Source organism: Trachinotus anak, unplaced genomic scaffold (genome assembly GCF_046630095.1).
Source record: "Trachinotus anak isolate AG129_WGS33_773 ecotype Australia unplaced genomic scaffold, CSIRO_AGI_Tana_v1 ptg000026l, whole genome shotgun sequence".
Lineage (NCBI taxonomy): Eukaryota > Metazoa > Chordata > Actinopteri > Carangiformes > Carangidae > Trachinotus > Trachinotus anak.
This window is the reverse complement of record NW_027273877.1, coordinates 15,624,791-15,642,610: the sequence shown is the minus strand read 5'-3', so window position 1 is coordinate 15,642,610 and position 17,820 is coordinate 15,624,791. Positions and strand designations below refer to the sequence as shown.

At 43.7% G+C, this 17,820-nt stretch overlaps 16 non-coding genes and 3 pseudogenes across 16 annotated transcripts; all 19 read left to right on the top strand.

The window, feature by feature from the left end:
• Window positions 1–202: 202 nt before the first annotated feature.
• On the top strand, window positions 203–321 carry LOC139610891 (5S ribosomal RNA). The gene has a single exon (XR_011686191.1). It is a non-coding gene; the product is annotated as a 5S ribosomal RNA (ribosomal RNA).
• Window positions 322–593: 272 nt separating this feature from the next.
• Window positions 594–712, top strand: LOC139609997 (5S ribosomal RNA). The gene has a single exon (XR_011685449.1). It is a non-coding gene; the product is annotated as a 5S ribosomal RNA (ribosomal RNA).
• Window positions 713–992: 280 nt separating this feature from the next.
• On the top strand, window positions 993–1,111 carry LOC139610009 (5S ribosomal RNA). The gene has a single exon (XR_011685461.1). It is a non-coding gene; the product is annotated as a 5S ribosomal RNA (ribosomal RNA).
• Window positions 1,112–1,383: 272 nt separating this feature from the next.
• LOC139610239 (5S ribosomal RNA) lies at window positions 1,384–1,502 on the top strand. Its single transcript, XR_011685685.1, has one exon. It is a non-coding gene; the product is annotated as a 5S ribosomal RNA (ribosomal RNA).
• A 280-nt stretch (window positions 1,503–1,782) lies between these two features.
• Window positions 1,783–1,901, top strand: LOC139610888 (5S ribosomal RNA). Its single transcript, XR_011686189.1, has one exon. It is a non-coding gene; the product is annotated as a 5S ribosomal RNA (ribosomal RNA).
• A 6,248-nt stretch (window positions 1,902–8,149) lies between these two features.
• Window positions 8,150–8,268, top strand: LOC139610887 (5S ribosomal RNA). The gene has a single exon (XR_011686188.1). It is a non-coding gene; the product is annotated as a 5S ribosomal RNA (ribosomal RNA).
• Window positions 8,269–8,540: 272 nt separating this feature from the next.
• On the top strand, window positions 8,541–8,659 carry LOC139610039 (5S ribosomal RNA). The gene has a single exon (XR_011685489.1). It is a non-coding gene; the product is annotated as a 5S ribosomal RNA (ribosomal RNA).
• A 272-nt stretch (window positions 8,660–8,931) lies between these two features.
• On the top strand, window positions 8,932–9,040 carry LOC139610335 (5S ribosomal RNA; annotated as a pseudogene).
• Window positions 9,041–9,312: 272 nt separating this feature from the next.
• LOC139610886 (5S ribosomal RNA) lies at window positions 9,313–9,431 on the top strand. The gene has a single exon (XR_011686187.1). It is a non-coding gene; the product is annotated as a 5S ribosomal RNA (ribosomal RNA).
• A 272-nt stretch (window positions 9,432–9,703) lies between these two features.
• LOC139610885 (5S ribosomal RNA) lies at window positions 9,704–9,822 on the top strand. The gene has a single exon (XR_011686186.1). It is a non-coding gene; the product is annotated as a 5S ribosomal RNA (ribosomal RNA).
• Window positions 9,823–10,091: 269 nt separating this feature from the next.
• LOC139610884 (5S ribosomal RNA) lies at window positions 10,092–10,210 on the top strand. The gene has a single exon (XR_011686185.1). It is a non-coding gene; the product is annotated as a 5S ribosomal RNA (ribosomal RNA).
• A 272-nt stretch (window positions 10,211–10,482) lies between these two features.
• Window positions 10,483–10,591, top strand: LOC139610363 (5S ribosomal RNA; annotated as a pseudogene).
• A 272-nt stretch (window positions 10,592–10,863) lies between these two features.
• On the top strand, window positions 10,864–10,982 carry LOC139610223 (5S ribosomal RNA). The gene has a single exon (XR_011685670.1). It is a non-coding gene; the product is annotated as a 5S ribosomal RNA (ribosomal RNA).
• Window positions 10,983–11,254: 272 nt separating this feature from the next.
• Window positions 11,255–11,373, top strand: LOC139610883 (5S ribosomal RNA). Its single transcript, XR_011686184.1, has one exon. It is a non-coding gene; the product is annotated as a 5S ribosomal RNA (ribosomal RNA).
• A 272-nt stretch (window positions 11,374–11,645) lies between these two features.
• On the top strand, window positions 11,646–11,764 carry LOC139610882 (5S ribosomal RNA). Its single transcript, XR_011686183.1, has one exon. It is a non-coding gene; the product is annotated as a 5S ribosomal RNA (ribosomal RNA).
• Window positions 11,765–12,044: 280 nt separating this feature from the next.
• Window positions 12,045–12,153, top strand: LOC139610345 (5S ribosomal RNA; annotated as a pseudogene).
• A 272-nt stretch (window positions 12,154–12,425) lies between these two features.
• LOC139610927 (5S ribosomal RNA) lies at window positions 12,426–12,544 on the top strand. The gene has a single exon (XR_011686229.1). It is a non-coding gene; the product is annotated as a 5S ribosomal RNA (ribosomal RNA).
• A 272-nt stretch (window positions 12,545–12,816) lies between these two features.
• On the top strand, window positions 12,817–12,935 carry LOC139610881 (5S ribosomal RNA). Its single transcript, XR_011686182.1, has one exon. It is a non-coding gene; the product is annotated as a 5S ribosomal RNA (ribosomal RNA).
• A 272-nt stretch (window positions 12,936–13,207) lies between these two features.
• Window positions 13,208–13,326, top strand: LOC139610880 (5S ribosomal RNA). Its single transcript, XR_011686181.1, has one exon. It is a non-coding gene; the product is annotated as a 5S ribosomal RNA (ribosomal RNA).
• Window positions 13,327–17,820: the final 4,494 nt, after the last annotated feature.

The window sequence follows — 17,820 nt, the reverse complement described above, 5'->3', positions numbered from 1 at the left end:
AATCACTGTGCAGACAGTTCAGCTCACAGTGCACAAACCACACTTTCATATTATCACATTACACAGTTGACAAGTTGACAAGTTGAGAGAAAGAAAGAAAGAAAGAAAGTCAAGCAAAGACACCCGCGCTTGACATACACAGCCATGTCTGTGATGGTGTGGATCATCATGTATAAAGGGGGTAGTTGTGACTTGCTCTGCGGCTTACGGCCATACCACCCTGAGCACGCCCGATCTCGTCCGATCTCGGAAGCTAAGCAGGGTCGGGCCTGGTTAGTACTTGGATGGGAGACCGCCTGGGAATACCAGGTGCTGTAAGCTTTTTCACTTTTCTGTGCAAACAACAGAGGACGCTGCTGCTTCAGTAAACAGCACTGACTGTGCCACTGCTCAACTGTCAATCACTGTGCAGACAGTTCAGCTCACAGTGCACAAACCACACTTTCATATTATCACATTACACAGTTGACAAGTTGAGAGAAAGAAAGAAAGAAAGAAAGTCGAGCAAAGACACCCGCGCTTGACATACACAGCCATGTCTGTGATGGTGTGGATCATCATGTATAAAGGGGGTAGTTGTCACTTGCTCTGCGGCTTACGGCCATACCACCCTGAGCACGCCCGATCTCGTCCGATCTCGGAAGCTAAGCAGGGTCGGGCCTGGTTAGTACTTGGGTGGGAGACCGCCTGGGAATACCAGGTGCTGTAAGCTTTTTCACTTTTCTGTGCAAACAACAGAGGACGCTGCTGCTTCAGTAAACAGCACTGACTGTGCCACTGCTCAACTGTCAATCACTGTGCAGACAGTTCAGCTCACAGTGCACAAACCACACTTTCATATTATCACATTACACAGTTGACAAGTTGACAAGTTGAGAGAAAGAAAGAAAGAAAGAAAGTCAAGCAAAGACACCCGCGCTTGACATACACAGCCATGTCTGTGATGGTGTGGATCATCATGTATAAAGGGGGTAGTTGTGACTTGCTCTGCGGCTTACGGCCATACCACCCTGAGCACGCCCGATCTCGTCTGATCTCGGAAGCTAAGCAGGGTCGGGCCTGGTTAGTACTTGGATGGGAGACCGCCTGGGAATACCAGGTGCTGTAAGCTTTTTCACTTTTCTGTGCAAACAACAGAGGACGCTGCTGCTTCAGTAAACAGCACTGACTGTGCCACTGCTCAACTGTCAATCACTGTGCAGACAGTTCAGCTCACAGTGCACAAACCACACTTTCATATTATCACATTACACAGTTGACAAGTTGAGAGAAAGAAAGAAAGAAAGAAAGTCAAGCAAAGACACCCGCGCTTGACATACACAGCCATGTCTGTGATGGTGTGGATCATCATGTATAAAGGGGGTAGTTGTCACTTGCTCTGCGGCTTACGGCCATACCACCCTGAGCACGCCCGATCTCGTCCGATCTAGGAAGCTAAGCAGGGTCGGGCCTGGTTAGTACTTGGATGGGAGACCGCCTGGGAATACCAGGTGCTGTAAGCTTTTTCACTTTTCTGTGCAAACAACAGAGGACGCTGCTGCTTCAGTAAACAGCACTGACTGTGCCACTGCTCAACTGTCAATCACTGTGCAGACAGTTCAGCTCACAGTGCACAAACCACACTTTCATATTATCACATTACACAGTTGACAAGTTGACAAGTTGAGAGAAAGAAAGAAAGAAAGAAAGTCAAGCAAAGACACCCGCGCTTGACATACACAGCCATGTCTGTGATGGTGTGGATCATCATGTATAAAGGGGGTAGTTGTCACTTGCTCTGCGGCTTACGGCCATACCACCCTGAGCACGCCCGATCTCGTCCGATCTCGGAAGCTAAGCAGGGTCGGGCCTGGTTAGTACTTGGATGGGAGACCGCCTGGGAATACCAGGTGCTGTAAGCTTTTTCACTTTTCTGTGCAAACAACAGAGGACGCTGCTGCTTCAGTAAACAGCACTGACTGTGCCACTGCTCAACTGTCAATCACTGTGCAGACAGTTCAGCTCACAGTGCACAAACCACACTTTCATATTATCACATTACACAGTTGACAAGTTGAGAGAAAGAAAGAAAGAAAGAAAGTCGAGCAAAGACACCCGCGCTTGACATACACAGCCATGTCTGTGATGGTGTGGATCATCATGTATAAAGGGGGTAGTTGTCACTTGCTCTGCGGCTTACGGCCATACCACCCTGAGCACGTACTGCGCATGTCTGGTGTTACGGCGAGAGTCAGAGAGGAGTGAGACAGAGAGACAGCGTTGGAGCGAGGGAGCGAGTGCTCCCCCCCTCCTTTTTTTTTGAGAATATTTGACTATTGAATGAACTTTTCTTGTTTTTGAGTGAGTGTGTTTTTTGTTTTAGTTATTCCCCCAACAGTTCTCACGCTGTTTGGGGGGATAAAAGTTTGTTTGTCTCTCGTTTTGAATCCCGTTTCGGGATTCTTTTTCGGACGGATAACATGGCGACTGGGACTATCGGGAAGTCGACAGGCATCTTGAGAATGGAAAATGGACTAAGAAACGACAGAAACGATAAAGGAATAAATGAAAAGAAAATGCATTTTGAAAAAAACTTAACAGTACAAGTTGAACTGGTTGGCGAGGAAGCTGTGACAGCGATGGAATTAATGAAATGCATCAGAGAGCTGTGCGGCGGACTTATTGCCTGCAGATTCACTGGTGATAAAAAATATGAAATTACCATGACAAGTGTGTCGGGGAAAGATCGGCTAATGGATGGTTTTAAAATCGGAACGACGAGCGTCATGGGGAGAGAGCTGGCGAATGATCAACTGGTGGTCTCTTTTCTTGGACTTCCTGCATACATCACGGACGAAGAAATTGTGGACAAGTTACATGGTTGGGGAGTTTCAGCTACATCTCCGATTAAGAGGAGAATGTGGCCGGGAACGCACATTGCAGATGGGACAAGGTATGTGAGAGTTAAGTTTAATGACACAGTACAGTCTCTTCCGTATTCGGCAAAATTCAATACAGCGACCGGGTCGGAATATTTTCGTGTTATACATGACAGACAAGTGAAAGTATGTAGAGTGTGTTTACAGTCAGGGCATATTCTCAGAGAATGCCCTGAATTCATGTGTCACAAATGCGGAGTCCAGGGGCATTATGCCAGAGAGTGCGTTAAAGCCGCCAAACGGTGTGAACTATGCCATAATAATCTAGATAATTGTGTGTGCAACATCAGTGAGAATGATGGAGAAATCCAAGATGAGTCTGAGGCAGATTTAGAGGAAAATGGAAGTGCGGAGAGTGAAGAAGAGGAGGAAATGGAGTGCGTAAATGAGACAGTCATGGCTGAAGAGGCTGACTCGCGGAGCGTCAGCGCGGAGCGGCCGGCACGAGCGCGCAAAGAGAGCGCGACAGTGCTCAGCGTTCAGCAGGGGATGGTTGGACATATGCGGTCCACAAAGGACATGTGTGCTGTGATGGGAACGGGGCCTGGAAAAGACCTCGAACCCGTCGAGCTGCCGAGCTCCCAGGAACCGCTTCTCCCCTCAGCCGATAGCGCTCCAGATCCTCTCACTCTCTCTGCGACAGGTTTTCCATCGTCAGCTCCTCAGACAGCAGAATCAGACTCTGAACTGGACATTTTCCAAATAAATCAGATTAGGAAAAAATTAAATTCTGGAAGGCCAGCAAAGAAAAATAAAAAAAGCAAAAGCAAGAGCAAAACATGAGCACAACATTTTTTAAACTCTATGTGATGACGGCTTTCCTTCTCTCTCTCAATGCACGTGGGCTCCGCAGTAGAGAGAAACTAAATGCAATATTAATGTCTGCAAAATGTGATATTTTATGTCTGCAAGAAACTAAGTGGGATGAAAATATTGTCAAATCAGTTCAAAGCTTATGGAAAGGGAATGTTTATGTGGCCAATGGCACTGCATCCTCTCGTGGTGTTGCAATATTATGTAGAGAACATGTGTTCTGTAACATACAGTGTGTTTACAATGATCCTTTAGGCAGATATTTGGTAATTGATGTCATAAAAACTGAGGAGAAATTCAGAATAGTAAATGTTTATGCACCAAATGAGGAAAAAGACAGGAAAGTATTTTTTAAACAACTACTCAAATGGTGTACCACGAAGTGTTTTGTTATAGGAGATTTCAATGTCAGTCTCACTAAAAATGATATATCAAACAATAATGTGTTTAAAGATGATGCCAGTAGGAATACTCTGTATGAGGTGATGGAGACAATGAACCTAGTAGATTTATGGAGAGTCTTACACCCCAACAGAAAAGAATTCTCAAGGCAGCAAATTGTTAAAGGTAAAATGAAAAGATCTAGAATTGATTTATGTTTAATATCACCCCAGATAACTTCAAAAGTTGCATACATAAAATACATTACAAATCCATGGAGTGATCATTCATTCCTGGAGGTTAAGTTGGGAGCTCCAGGGGAATCCAGAAATGGAGGACTCTGGTGCTTTAACAGCAGCCTCCTGGGAGAGAAAAAATTTAATATGAAAATCAGAAGATTGTTGCAGATAATAACTGAAGAATTACCTTTTGTTGAAGATCTCCTTATATGGTGGGAAGAAGTTAAATATAGAATCAAAAAAGCATGTGTAAATTACAGTAAACATAAGAAATGGTTAGAGAATCAAGAAGAGTTAGACATTAGAGGGAAAATAAGAGATGAGTTAGATAAACTAGAAACAAATCCCGATCATGATATGAGTAAGTATATAAATTTAAAAAGCAAACAGGACCTGATAGAAATTAATAGGTGCAGAGGGGCAATGATAAGAAGCAGGGCAAAACATATTATGGAAGGGGAAAAATGCACAGCATATTTTCTAGGTCTAGAAAAGAAAAAACAAGGTAAAGTATTTATCAATGAAATAAAAAATATAGAGGGCAAAACTGTATCAGAAACATCTGAAATATTAGAAACAGTACAGGAATATTATAGAAATCTTTTCTCAAGCAATAATATAGTGGATAAGGAGATGGAGAAAACATTAGACAGTATTCAGTGTAAAATATCAATAGAAGACAAAAACTGGTGTGATTCTCCTATAACTCTAAATGAAGTTTCAGAGGCAATAGATAATCTTAACAAGAATAAAAGTCCAGGTACAGATGGACTGACAGGTGACTTTTATATAGCTTTTAAAGATAGTCTGGCTCCGATTCTATTGAAAGTGTTTGAGGAGATGGAGGGAAAAGGTCGTACTCCTGAGACCTTGACACTTGGTCTGATTACAATCATATTCAAAAATAGAGGGGACAAAACCATGCTTGACAATTACAGACCAATCAGTTTACTCAATACAGACTATAAAATAATAACAAAACTCTTGGCAAATAGGTTAAAAACAGTTATTGCATCGATAGTCAACTGGACACAAGCTTACAGTATTCCTGGCAGAGACATCATAGATACAGTGCTATCAGTCAAAGAAAACATAAATGAAATGGTAAAACAGGGAGGCATTTACCTGGGCATTGATTTTGAAAAAGCTTTTGACAGGGTGGAGCACAAATTCTTATGGGCAGTTCTTCAAAAATTTGGTTTTGGTGATAAATTCATCAAATGGATCCAATTACTATACAACAATGCATATGGTTGTGTTAAATGCAATGGACATATGACCGGGAAATTTCAAATTCAAAGATCAGTGAGGCAGGGGTGTCCCCTCTCCTCCCTGCTGTACAGTTTGGTGGCCGAGCCTCTAGCCTTGTTAATTACTCAGGACAAACAAATAACAGGTATTACATCTCCAATAGGAATAGAAACCAAAATTTTACAGTACGCTGATGATACAAACATTATGATTAAAAATGAAGACAGTATAGACAAAGTATTAGCACACATCCAGGAGTATGGCAAAGCATCAGGATCCAAAATCAATATGAATAAAACAGAAATAATGTATTGTGGCAATGTAGCTCGGTCGCCAAATAGGTGGCAGTTCAGAGAGGCGGCGGATAGTGTCAGGGTCTTGGGAGTGCACCTAGGGCATGATCAGGAGGCTGCTGCAAACAAAACATGGAAGGAGCTGATGAGCAAAATCAGTAATACGCTGGCGTTGTGGAAAATGCGGGGGCTAACGCTGCGAGGTAAGGTGGTCGTGATCAACTCCTTGGTTCTATCCAAACTAGTTCATACGCTATCTGTCTGTCATATGCCAGGTCAAGTTCTAAACAGCATTAATAACTGCATCTCTGCCTTTATATGGGGCAGCAAAAGAAACCTCATAGCTCACAACACAATCATTGACAGTTACAATAATGGTGGTTTAAAACTAATTGATATAGTGACAAAGAAACATGCACTGAGAATTAAAATGATACAGAAATATTTACAAACTACTAATAAACATGTATGGAAAGATTTTTTCCATAGTTCACTCATCTCCATAGGCAATTGCAATAAAAACAATCTCTGTCAGGTTCAAACTAAAACTCAATACTCACATCTCAATCCTTTTGATAAAGAAATCTTGGAAGCTTGGGGGTTGGCTCGACCACTCCTCAAGGCTAAAGTAGAAAACAGAAATCAACTTTTGCAGCTCCCCATTTTCCACAACCCAGAGATTATGCATTTGAGCAGACCACTTTCCTGTGCCCTCCTGGTGCAGGCAGGTATACAGACTTTGGGAGATGTGCTGGATGAGAAGGGAATAGTAAATGCAGGGAAAATCCAAAGTGTTGTTAAAAATAAGAGAATTAAAATAAGAAAAGGTATTATTGATCAAATGTGCTGTAAAATCTCAGAAGGCCTTCCATTACATTGGAGAGCTGTCTGGACAAAAACATATGGTAAGGTGCAGAGTGATGCTCCAGAATTTCTTCTGTGGACAGGTCACAACTCCAAAAACCTCCTGGAAATAAAATCCAAAATCTGGTACAACTTATTCTTAAAAAAAATCACACAACGGCCTGCCTCAGAGAAAGCATGGCAAAAACATTTTCCAAACAAAAATATAACTACTATTTGGCATAATATAATGCCCAAATATGGCAACCCCCATTGTACAAACATTGATTTCAAAATAAGACACAGAAGAGTTTTCACGAGCATTATTCTACACCAAATAAATAAAACAAGGTATGGAAGAGAATGTGCTGTATGTAGGGAAGAAGAGGAGGATTTAGAACATCTTGTCTTGCACTGTCCGGTCTGCAAAGAGTTCAGCCAACGAGTCAGAGTTCTCTTGGAACAGCATTGTGGAATCTCTTTTACAGAGGAAAGCGAGTGGAAGTGGACTCTTCTCTTTGGGCTTGTAGCCAGAAAGAAAGATGCTAACACAATGTTAATTAACATCATTTTGGCCTTCACAAGGCAAGCAATATATACAGCCCGGAACTATGCATTACAGGATAATAAAACTGTGAATAGATGGGAGCTTTTCAGAAATTCTTTAAAATTACACCTCAGGATAATGATTTCAATAAAAAGCATGGACTTTCAAAGAACATTCATGTCAAATACAAGCCTGATAAAGTTACAAGACAATGGTGATTTAGAGATAATGATGTAAAATGTGAATTTTGTTTGTTTGTTTGTCATTTTCCTTTATTCAATAATGTTACATTTAAATTTCTCGACCTTAGTGTTGATGGCTGTTTTTTGTAGATTCTCAGGTAGACTCTTTGATTCTACTTTTCTTTTGTTGGTTTTTGTTGTCTTCACTGTGTACATAATGTAAATATCATCACAAAATTGGAATAATAATGAATTTCAAATGTATTTGAATCTTTTTGATAATAAAAGAGAAAAAAAAAAAAAAAGCACGCCCGATCTCGTCCGATCTCGTAAGTTAAGCAGGGTCGGGCCTGGTTAGTACTTGGATGGGAGACCGCCTGGGAATACCAGGTGCTGTAAGCTTTTTCACTTTTCTGTGCAAACAACAGAGGACGCTGCTGCTTCAGTAAACAGCACTGACTGTGCCACTGCTCAACTGTCAATCACTGTGCAGACAGTTCAGCTCACAGTGCACAAACCACACTTTCATATTATCACATTACACAGTTGACAAGTTGACAAGTTGAGAGAAAGAAAGAAAGAAAGAAAGTCGAGCAAAGACACCCGCGCTTGACATACACAGCCATGTCTGTGATGGTGTGGATCATCATGTATAAAGGGGGTAGTTGTCACTTGCTCTGCGGCTTACGGCCATACCACCCTGAGCACGCCCGATCTCGTCCGATCTCGGAAGCTAAGCAGGGTCGGGCCTGGTTAGTACTTGGATGGGAGACCGCCTGGGAATACCAGGTGCTGTAAGCTTTTTCACTTTTCTGTGCAAACAACAGAGGACGCTGCTGCTTCAGTAAACAGCACTGACTGTGCCACTGCTCAACTGTCAATCACTGTGCAGACAGTTCAGCTCACAGTGCACAAACCACACTTTCATATTATCACATTACACAGTTGACAAGTTGAGAGAAAGAAAGAAAGAAAGAAAGTCGAGCAAAGACACCCGCGCTTGACATACACAGCCATGTCTGTGATGGTGTGGATCATCATGTATAAAGGGGGTAGTTGTCACTTTCTCTGCGGCTTATGGCCATACCACCCTGAGCACGCCCGATCTCGTCCGATCTCGGAAGCTAAGCAGGGTCGGGCCTGGTTAGTACTTGGATGGGAGACCGCCTGGGAATACCAGGTGCTGTAAGCTTTTTCACTTTTCTGTGCAAACAACAGAGGACGCTGCTGCTTCAGTAAACAGCACTGACTGTGCCACTGCTCAACTGTCAATCACTGTGCAGACAGTTCAGCTCACAGTGCACAAACCACACTTTCATATTATCACATTACACAGTTGACAAGTTGAGAGAAAGAAAGAAAGAAAGAAAGTCGAGCAAAGACACCCGCGCTTGACATACACAGCCATGTCTGTGATGGTGTGGATCATCATGTATAAAGGGGGTAGTTGTCACTTGCTCTGCGGCTTACGGCCATACCACCCTGAGCACGCCCGATCTCGGAAGCTAAGCAGGGTCGGGCCTGGTTAGTACTTGGATGGGAGACCGCCTGGGAATACCAGGTGCTGTAAGCTTTTTCACTTTTCTGTGCAAACAACAGAGGACGCTGCTGCTTCAGTAAACAGCACTGACTGTGCCACTGCTCAACTGTCAATCACTGTGCAGACAGTTCAGCTCACAGTGCACAAACCACACTTTCATATTATCACATTACACAGTTGACAAGTTGAGAGAAAGAAAGAAAGAAAGAAAGTCGAGCAAAGACACCCGCGCTTGACATACACAGCCATGTCTGTGATGGTGTGGATCATCATGTATAAAGGGGGTAGTTGTCACTTGCTCTGCGGCTTACGGCCATACCACCCTGAGCACGCCCGATCTCGTCCGATCTCGGAAGCTAAGCAGGGTCGGGCCTGGTTAGTACTTGGATGGGAGACCGCCTGGGAATACCAGGTGCTGTAAGCTTTTTCACTTTTCTGTGCAAACAACAGAGGACGCTGCTGCTTCAGTAAACAGCACTGACTGTGCCACTGCTCAACTGTCAATCACTGTGCAGACAGTTCAGCTCACAGTGCACAAACCACACTTTCATATTTTCACATTACACAGTTGACAAGTTGAGAGAAAGAAAGAAAGAAAGAAAGTCAAGCAAAGACACCCGCGCTTGACATACACAGCCATGTCTGTGATGGTGTGGATCATCATGTATAAAGGGGGTAGTTGTGACTTGCTCTGCGGCTTACGGCCATACCACCCTGAGCACGCCCGATCTCGTCCGATCTCGGAAGCTAAGCAGGGTCGGGCCTGGTTAGTACTTGGATGGGAGACCGCCTGGGAATACCAGGTGCTGTAAGCTTTTTCACTTTTCTGTGCAAACAGAGGACGCTGCTGCTTCAGTAAACAGCACTGACTGTGCCACTGCTCAACTGTCAATCACTGTGCAGACAGTTCAGCTCACAGTGCACAAACCACACTTTCATATTTTCACATTACACAGTTGACAAGTTGAGAGAAAGAAAGAAAGAAAGAAAGTCGAGCAAAGACACCCGCGCTTGACATACACAGCCATGTCTGTGATGGTGTGGATCATCATGTATAAAGGGGGTAGTTGTCACTTGCTCTGCGGCTTACGGCCATACCACCCTGAGCACGCCCGATCTCGTCCGATCTCGGAAGCTAAGCAGGGTCGGGCCTGGTTAGTACTTGGATGGGAGACCGCCTGGGAATACCAGGTGCTGTAAGCTTTTTCACTTTTCTGTGCAAACAACAGAGGACGCTGCTGCTTCAGTAAACAGCACTGACTGTGCCACTGCTCAACTGTCAATCACTGTGCAGACAGTTCAGCTCACAGTGCACAAACCACACTTTCATATTATCACATTACACAGTTGACAAGTTGAGAGAAAGAAAGAAAGAAAGAAAGTCGAGCAAAGACACCCGCGCTTGACATACGCAGCCATGTCTGTGATGGTGTGGATCATCATGTATAAAGGGGGTAGTTGTCACTTGCTCTGCGGCTTACGGCCATACCACCCTGAGCACGCCTGATCTCGGAAGCTAAGCAGGGTCGGGCCTGGTTAGTACTTGGATGGGAGACCGCCTGGGAATACCAGGTGCTGTAAGCTTTTTCACTTTTCTGTGCAAACAACAGAGGACGCTGCTGCTTCAGTAAACAGCACTGACTGTGCCACTGCTCAACTGTCAATCACTGTGCAGACAGTTCAGCTCACAGTGCACAAACCACACTTTCATATTATCACATTACACAGTTGACAAGTTGAGAGAAAGAAAGAAAGAAAGAAAGTCGAGCAAAGACACCCGCGCTTGACATACACAGCCATGTCTGTGATGGTGTGGATCATCATGTATAAAGGGGGTAGTTGTCACTTGCTCTGCGGCTTACGGTCATACCACCCTGAGCACGCCCGATCTCGTCCGATCTCGGAAGCTAAGCAAGGTCGGGCCTGGTTAGTACTTGGGTGGGAGACCGCCTGGGAATACCAGGTGCTGTAAGCTTTTTCACTTTTCTGTGCAAACAACAGAGGACGCTGCTGCTTCAGTAAACAGCACTGACTGTGCCACTGCTCAACTGTCAATCACTGTGCAGACAGTTCAGCTCACAGTGCACAAACCACACTTTCATATTATCACATTACACAGTTGACAAGTTGAGAGAAAGAAAGAAAGAAAGAAAGTCGAGCAAAGACACCCGCGCTTGACATACACAGCCATGTCTGTGATGGTGTGGATCATCATGTATAAAGGGGGTAGTTGTCACTTGCTCTGCGGCTTACGGCCATACCACCCTGAGCACGCCCGATCTCGTCCGATCTCGGAAGCTAAGCAGGGTCGGGCCTGGTTAGTACTTGGATGGGAGACCGCCTGGGAATACCAGGTGCTGTAAGCTTTTTCACTTTTCTGTGCAAACAACAGAGGACGCTGCTGCTTCAGTAAACAGCACTGACTGTGCCACTGCTCAACTGTCAATCACTGTGCAGACAGTTCAGCTCACAGTGCACAAACCACACTTTCATATTTTCACATTACACAGTTGACAAGTTGAGAGAAAGAAAGAAAGAAAGAAAGTCGAGCAAAGACACCCGCGCTTGACATACACAGCCATGTCTGTGATGGTGTGGATCATCATGTATAAAGGGGGTAGTTGTCACTTGCTCTGCGGCTTACGGCCATACCACCCTGAGCACGCCCGATCTCGTCCGATCTCGGAAGCTAAGCAGGGTCGGGCCTGGTTAGTACTTGGATGGGAGACCGCCTGGGAATACCAGGTGCTGTAAGCTTTTTCACTTTTCTGTGCAAACAACAGAGGACGCTGCTGCTTCAGTAAACAGCACTGACTGTGCCACTGCTCAACTGTCAATCACTGTGCAGACAGTTCAGCTCACAGTGCACAAACCACACTTTCATATTTTCACATTACACAGTTGACAAGTTGACAAGTTGAGAGAAAGAAAGAAAGTAAGAAAGTCAAGCAAAGACACCCGCGCTTGACATACACAGCCATGTCTGTGATGGTGTGGATCATCATGTATAAAGGGGGTAGTTGTCACTTGCTCTGCGGCTTACGGCCATACCACCCTGAGCACGCCCGATCTCGGAAGCTAAGCAGGGTCGGGCCTGGTTAGTACTTGAATGGGAGACCGCCTGGGAATACCAGGTGCTGTAAGCTTTTTCACTTTTCTGTGCAAACAACAGAGGACGCTGCTGCTTCAGTAAACAGCACTGACTGTGCCACTGCTCAACTGGCAGTCACTGTGCAGACAGTTCAGCTCACAGTGCACAAACCACACTTTCATATTATAACATTACACAGTTGACAAGTTGAGAGAAAGAAAGAAAGAAAGAAAGTCGAGCAAAGACACCCGCGCTTGACATACACAGCCATGTCTGTGATGGTGTGGATCATCATGTATAAAGGGGGTAGTTGTCACTTGCTCTGCGGCTTACGGCCATACCACCCTGAGCACGCCCGATCTCGTCAGATCTCGGAAGCTAAGCAGGGTCGGGCCTGGTTAGTACTTGGATGGGAGACCGCCTGGGAATACCAGGTGCTGTAAGCTTTTTCACTTTTCTGTGCAAACAACAGAGGACGCTGCTGCTTCAGTAAACAGCACTGACTGTGCCACTGCTCAACTGTCAATCACTGTGCAGACAGTTCAGCTCACAGTGCACAAACCACACTTTCATATTATCACATTACACAGTTGACAAGTTGAGAGAAAGAAAGAAAGAAAGAAAGTCGAGCAAAGACACCCGCGCTTGACATACACAGCCATGTCTGTGATGGTGTGGATCATCATGTATAAAGGGGGTAGTTGTCACTTGCTCTGCGGCTTACGGCCATACCACCCTGAGCACGCCCGATCTCGTCCGATCTCGGAAGCTAAGCAGGGTCGGGCCTGGTTAGTACTTGGATGGGAGACCGCCTGGGAATACCAGGTGCTGTAAGCTTTTTCACTTTTCTGTGCAAACAACAGAGGACGCTGCTGCTTCAGTAAACAGCACTGACTGTGCCACTGCTCAACTGTCAATCACTGTGCAGACAGTTCAGCTCACAGTGCACAAACCACACTTTCATATTATCACATTACACAGTTGACAAGTTGAGAGAAAGAAAGAAAGAAAGAAAGTCGAGCAAAGACACCCGCGCTTGACATACACAGCCATGTCTGTGATGGTGTGGATCATCATGTATAAAGGGGGTAGTTGTCACTTGCTCTGCGGCTTACGGCCATACCACCCTGAGCACGCCCGATCTCGTCCGATCTCGGAAGCTAAGCAGGGTCGGGCCTGGTTAGTACTTGGATGGGAGACCGCCTGGGAATACCAGGTGCTGTAAGCTTTTTCACTTTTCTGTGCAAACAACAGAGGACGCTGCTGCTTCAGTAAACAGCACTGACTGTGCCACTGCTCAACTGTCAATCACTGTGCAGACAGTTCAGCTCACAGTGCACAAACCACACTTTCATATTATCACATTACACAGTTGACAAGTTGAGAGAAAGAAAGAAAGAAAGAAAGTCAAGCAAAGACACCCGCGCTTGACATACACAGCCATGTCTGTGATGGTGTGGATCATCATGTATAAAGGGGGTAGTTGTCACTTGCTCTGCGGCTTACGGCCATACCACCCTGAGCACGCACAGAGGAGGAGCACGCCGTACGTTCACGACAGTCAATCAGTCCGTGTTTTTTTGGATCGTTTTCAGCCTTGGTTTTTGCTGGTTTGTAATTTTTTAGTTTAGTATTTAATTTGTGGGTTACATCCCCCGACAGCTTTTGCTGTCTGGGGGACTCTTTGTGTTTAAAAAATCATTCAAATGGATCCAACGGTGACAGACAAAGGAACGGAAAAGACGACGGAGAAGAGAATGCCCGCGAGTGCGGAAAAACAGAAGAAAATGTACGAAAAGAGACTGACAATCATGTTGGAAATAGAAGGAGAGGAGAGAACAACGATGATGGACATGCTGAGAAAAGTGAGGGCGGAGTGTGGAGAAGTGCTTGGCTGCCGTTTTAAGACGCCAAAGTCATACGAGCTGACGATGAAAGAGGAAAGCGGGAAGAAAAAGCTGATGGACGGACTGAGAATTGGGAACAACAGACTGATGGCGAAAGAACTGGGTAACAATGAAATGGTCGTCTCATTCATTAATCTGCCCACTTACATAGAGGATGAGGAAATATTGGCAAAACTACAGGACTGGGGAGTCACTGCGGTCTCGTCCATTAAGAGGAGGATGTGGCCAGGGACGGACATCGCTGATGGGACGAGGTTTTTAAAGGTCCGTTTCACAGACGCTGTGAAATCATTGCCATATTCCACTAAGTTTGAGACGGTAAGCGGAGCGGAGCACTTCCGCGTCATCCATGACAGGCAAGTTAAAGTTTGCCGCTTGTGTATACAGCCTGGCCACATTGTCAGAGACTGTCCCACTTTTATTTGTTTTAAATGTGGGAAACAGGGGCATTACGCACGAGAGTGTGATGCGGAGGGGAAATGTGCTCTGTGCAAAGAAAAGATCTCCCTGTGTGTGTGTGGAGAGCCGGGGGAGGACGCCGAAGAGCCGTCATACTCCGACGTCTCTGACGAGGAGGAGAGAGAGGCGGAGGACGGCGCCGATACGGGGAGAGAGGAGGATGGACGGAGAGGCGGCGTCGAGAGGGAGGAGCCGGGAATGACCGGAGAGACCCACGAGGAGGGAAACCGTGACTGTGGGGAATCGAGAGGAGACGAAGGAGGGAGAGACTCTGATAATCCAGCACCACAAAATCCAGACAATTATGCTGGCTTTGGAACGCGGGCAGCAAATGAAAAAGACGGGAAAGCTGTGTCGGACGGGTCTGAGGGCGAGGAGGGGATGGACGTCAGCGCAGAGACCATCAGACAGCTGAAGAGAAAGAAGAGGGCGAAGGAAAAGGAGAAGATGAAGGTTAAAAAGTAGAGGTATGGCTGCTGCTCTGCTATTCTTTTTTGTTTTATGCCTTATGTTGCATATTGCTTCGTTTAACTGTAACGGTCTAAGAGGAAAAACGAAAGCGGAGTTGGTATTTAATGCCATAAAAGCAGAAGTACTGTGCCTGCAAGAGACTCACTGGACTGACGAAGTTTTTAAAGATATCAGCTCACTGTGGAGAGGCAAAATTATTGCAAATAATATGAGTCACAGAGCATGTGGTGTTGCTATCTTGGTAAAAGAGGAGACATTGACTGACATACAGGTAGTCCACAAAGATGACAAAGGGAGGTTGCTTGTCATTGAATTTAATTTTTGTAACATTAGGTTTAGATTAATTAATGTCTATGCACCAAATATTGAAAAGGAAAGAAGAGAAATGTTTGATAATTTGAGGACTTTTTGTACTGAGAGATGTATTTTGGTTGGTGATTTTAATTTATGGTGTACAAGGCTGGATGGGTCCAGCAGTGTTAATTTCAGAAACGATACTTCAAGGAGTGTTTTATTTGATGTTATGAATAAGGAAGATTTAGTTGATGTATGGAGGGATATGTATCCAAACAGGAGAGAATACTCAAGAAAGCAAATGGTTTTGGGAAAAGTGAAACAAAGCAGAATAGATTTAGTTTTGATTAAAAGAAATATTTTGAGTTGGGTCTTGAATGTAAAATATAAGTTTTTGGGTTTAAGTGATCATGCTGCTTTAACTTTTGGTTTTGGGGTGAGATGTGAAGGGAGGGGAGGGGGGGTTTGGTGTTTAAACTCTTGTTTGTTAAAAGAGGAGGAATATAGAAAAATTATTTCAAGACTTATAAAAAATGAGCAAGAAAATACTTTATTTGAAGACGATGTTTGTTTATGGTGGGAACAGATGAAGAATAAAATAAAAAGAACAAGTATTAGATTTGCAAAAAAGAGGAACTTTGTGAAAAAGAAAGAGGAAAATGAAGTGAAAGAAAAATTAATAAAAGAGCTGGAAAGACTGGAGGAGGATCCGAATCGGGATAGGACATACTTTATGAAATTAGAAGGTGAGATAGAATATTATGAGAGAGAAAAATATGAGGGAGCAGTTATCAGAAGTAGGGCTCAGTATGCAGTTGAGGGAGAAAAGTGTACAAACTTCTTTCTCAACTTGGAGAAAAGTAAACAGGTAAAGTCTTATATAACGGAGCTAGAAAGTGAGAATGGAGAGAGAGTGACAGATTTTGTAGGCATTTTGGAGGTAGTGGAAGCTTTTTATGCAAAACTGTTTCAAAAGGAAGGTATAGTGCAGGAATGTGTGGATGAGATATTAGATACTGTTGATGCCAGAATATCAGATGAAAGTAAACAAATGTGTGACGATGATTTGACAATTGATGAAATTAAAATAGCTATAGAGCAAATGAAATCCAGCAAGAGTCCAGGTTCAGATGGCCTGACACATGAATTTTATAAGGTTTTTTCTGATATATTGGTGCCAATACTGTTGAAAGTGTATAAGTGTATGGAGGAAAGGAAAACGGTTCCAGAGTCAATGGCAACAGGGGTTATTACTATCTTGTTTAAAAAAAGAGGGAGTCCGTTTAAATTAGAAAATTACAGGCCTTTAAGTCTGTTGAACTCGGACTACAAGATTTTAACAAAAGCTTTAGCCAATAGATTGAGGGACGTGGTAGGAGAAATAATAGCACCAACACAAGCTTATAGTATACCAGGTAGGGACATCACTGATGTCATATGTACAATTAGAGATGTAGTCAATAGTATGAATAATGATGGTGAGGGTGGTCTAGTCCTGAATTTAGACTTAAATAAAGCTTTTGATAGGGTTGAACATGGGTATTTAGAACAGGTTTTGGGCAAATTTGGTTTTGGGGATAGGTTTGTTAATTGGATAATGTTGCTATATGCAAATGCTAAAAGTTGTGTGAAAATAAATGGTATGCTCACTGATGTTTTCCCAGTACAACGGTCAGTCAGACAAGGCTGTCCTCTTTCAGCCTTGCTCTATTCTTTAGCAGCAGAACCATTGGCAACACTATGTAAAAAAGACATTTCTTTACAAAGCATTCAAATACCATATAGCACAAATAGTCTAATTCATCAATTTGCTGACGATACAACCTTTACTGTCAGAACCATAGAAAGTGTAAAAGGAATAATGAAACATGTTGAAACATATGGGAGAGCATCAGGAGCAAAAGTAAACATAGAAAAATCAGAAATTATGTGTGTAGGGCATACAAATCCAGAAGAGTGTGAAATTCCTTTAAAGATAACGAGAGACTTCATTAAAATATTGGGTGTGAACATAGGAGTACAGAGTAAGGAAGCGAGAGATGCCACATGGACTGGTATATTGAATAAAGTTAAACAATTATTAAATTTGTGGTCTATGAGAGGGCTGCGATTAAAAGGTAAGGTTGTAGTCATTAACTCATTGCTTCTATCAAAATTTAATTATGTGATGGGAGCTCTAGATCTCCCTGAGTGGGTTTTGAATGAGGTGAGAGCTGTAATAAGTAAGTTTCTGTGGAGAGGAAAAGGAGTTAAAATATCTATGAAGACATTAATAGCAGGGTATGGAGAGGGAGGGCTAAAACTGATGGACTTAGATGTTAAACGAAAAGCATTGAGAATAAAGGTGGTTAAAAAATATCTATATGGTAAGGAGGAGTATGGTTGGAAAGGGTTCTTTAAGGATTTTCTGTGTAAAAGTGGAGGATGTGGGGACAGTGGGATCTTTATGAGATTCAGAAAGAATATGTTGGAAAATCTTCCTGTGTTTTATCAAGAGGTATTTCTAGCTTGGGCAGATTTCATTGAGCACCTGAAATATGACTGCAAAACAATAAATCAAATATTAGATCAGCCAGTATTTATGAATCCAC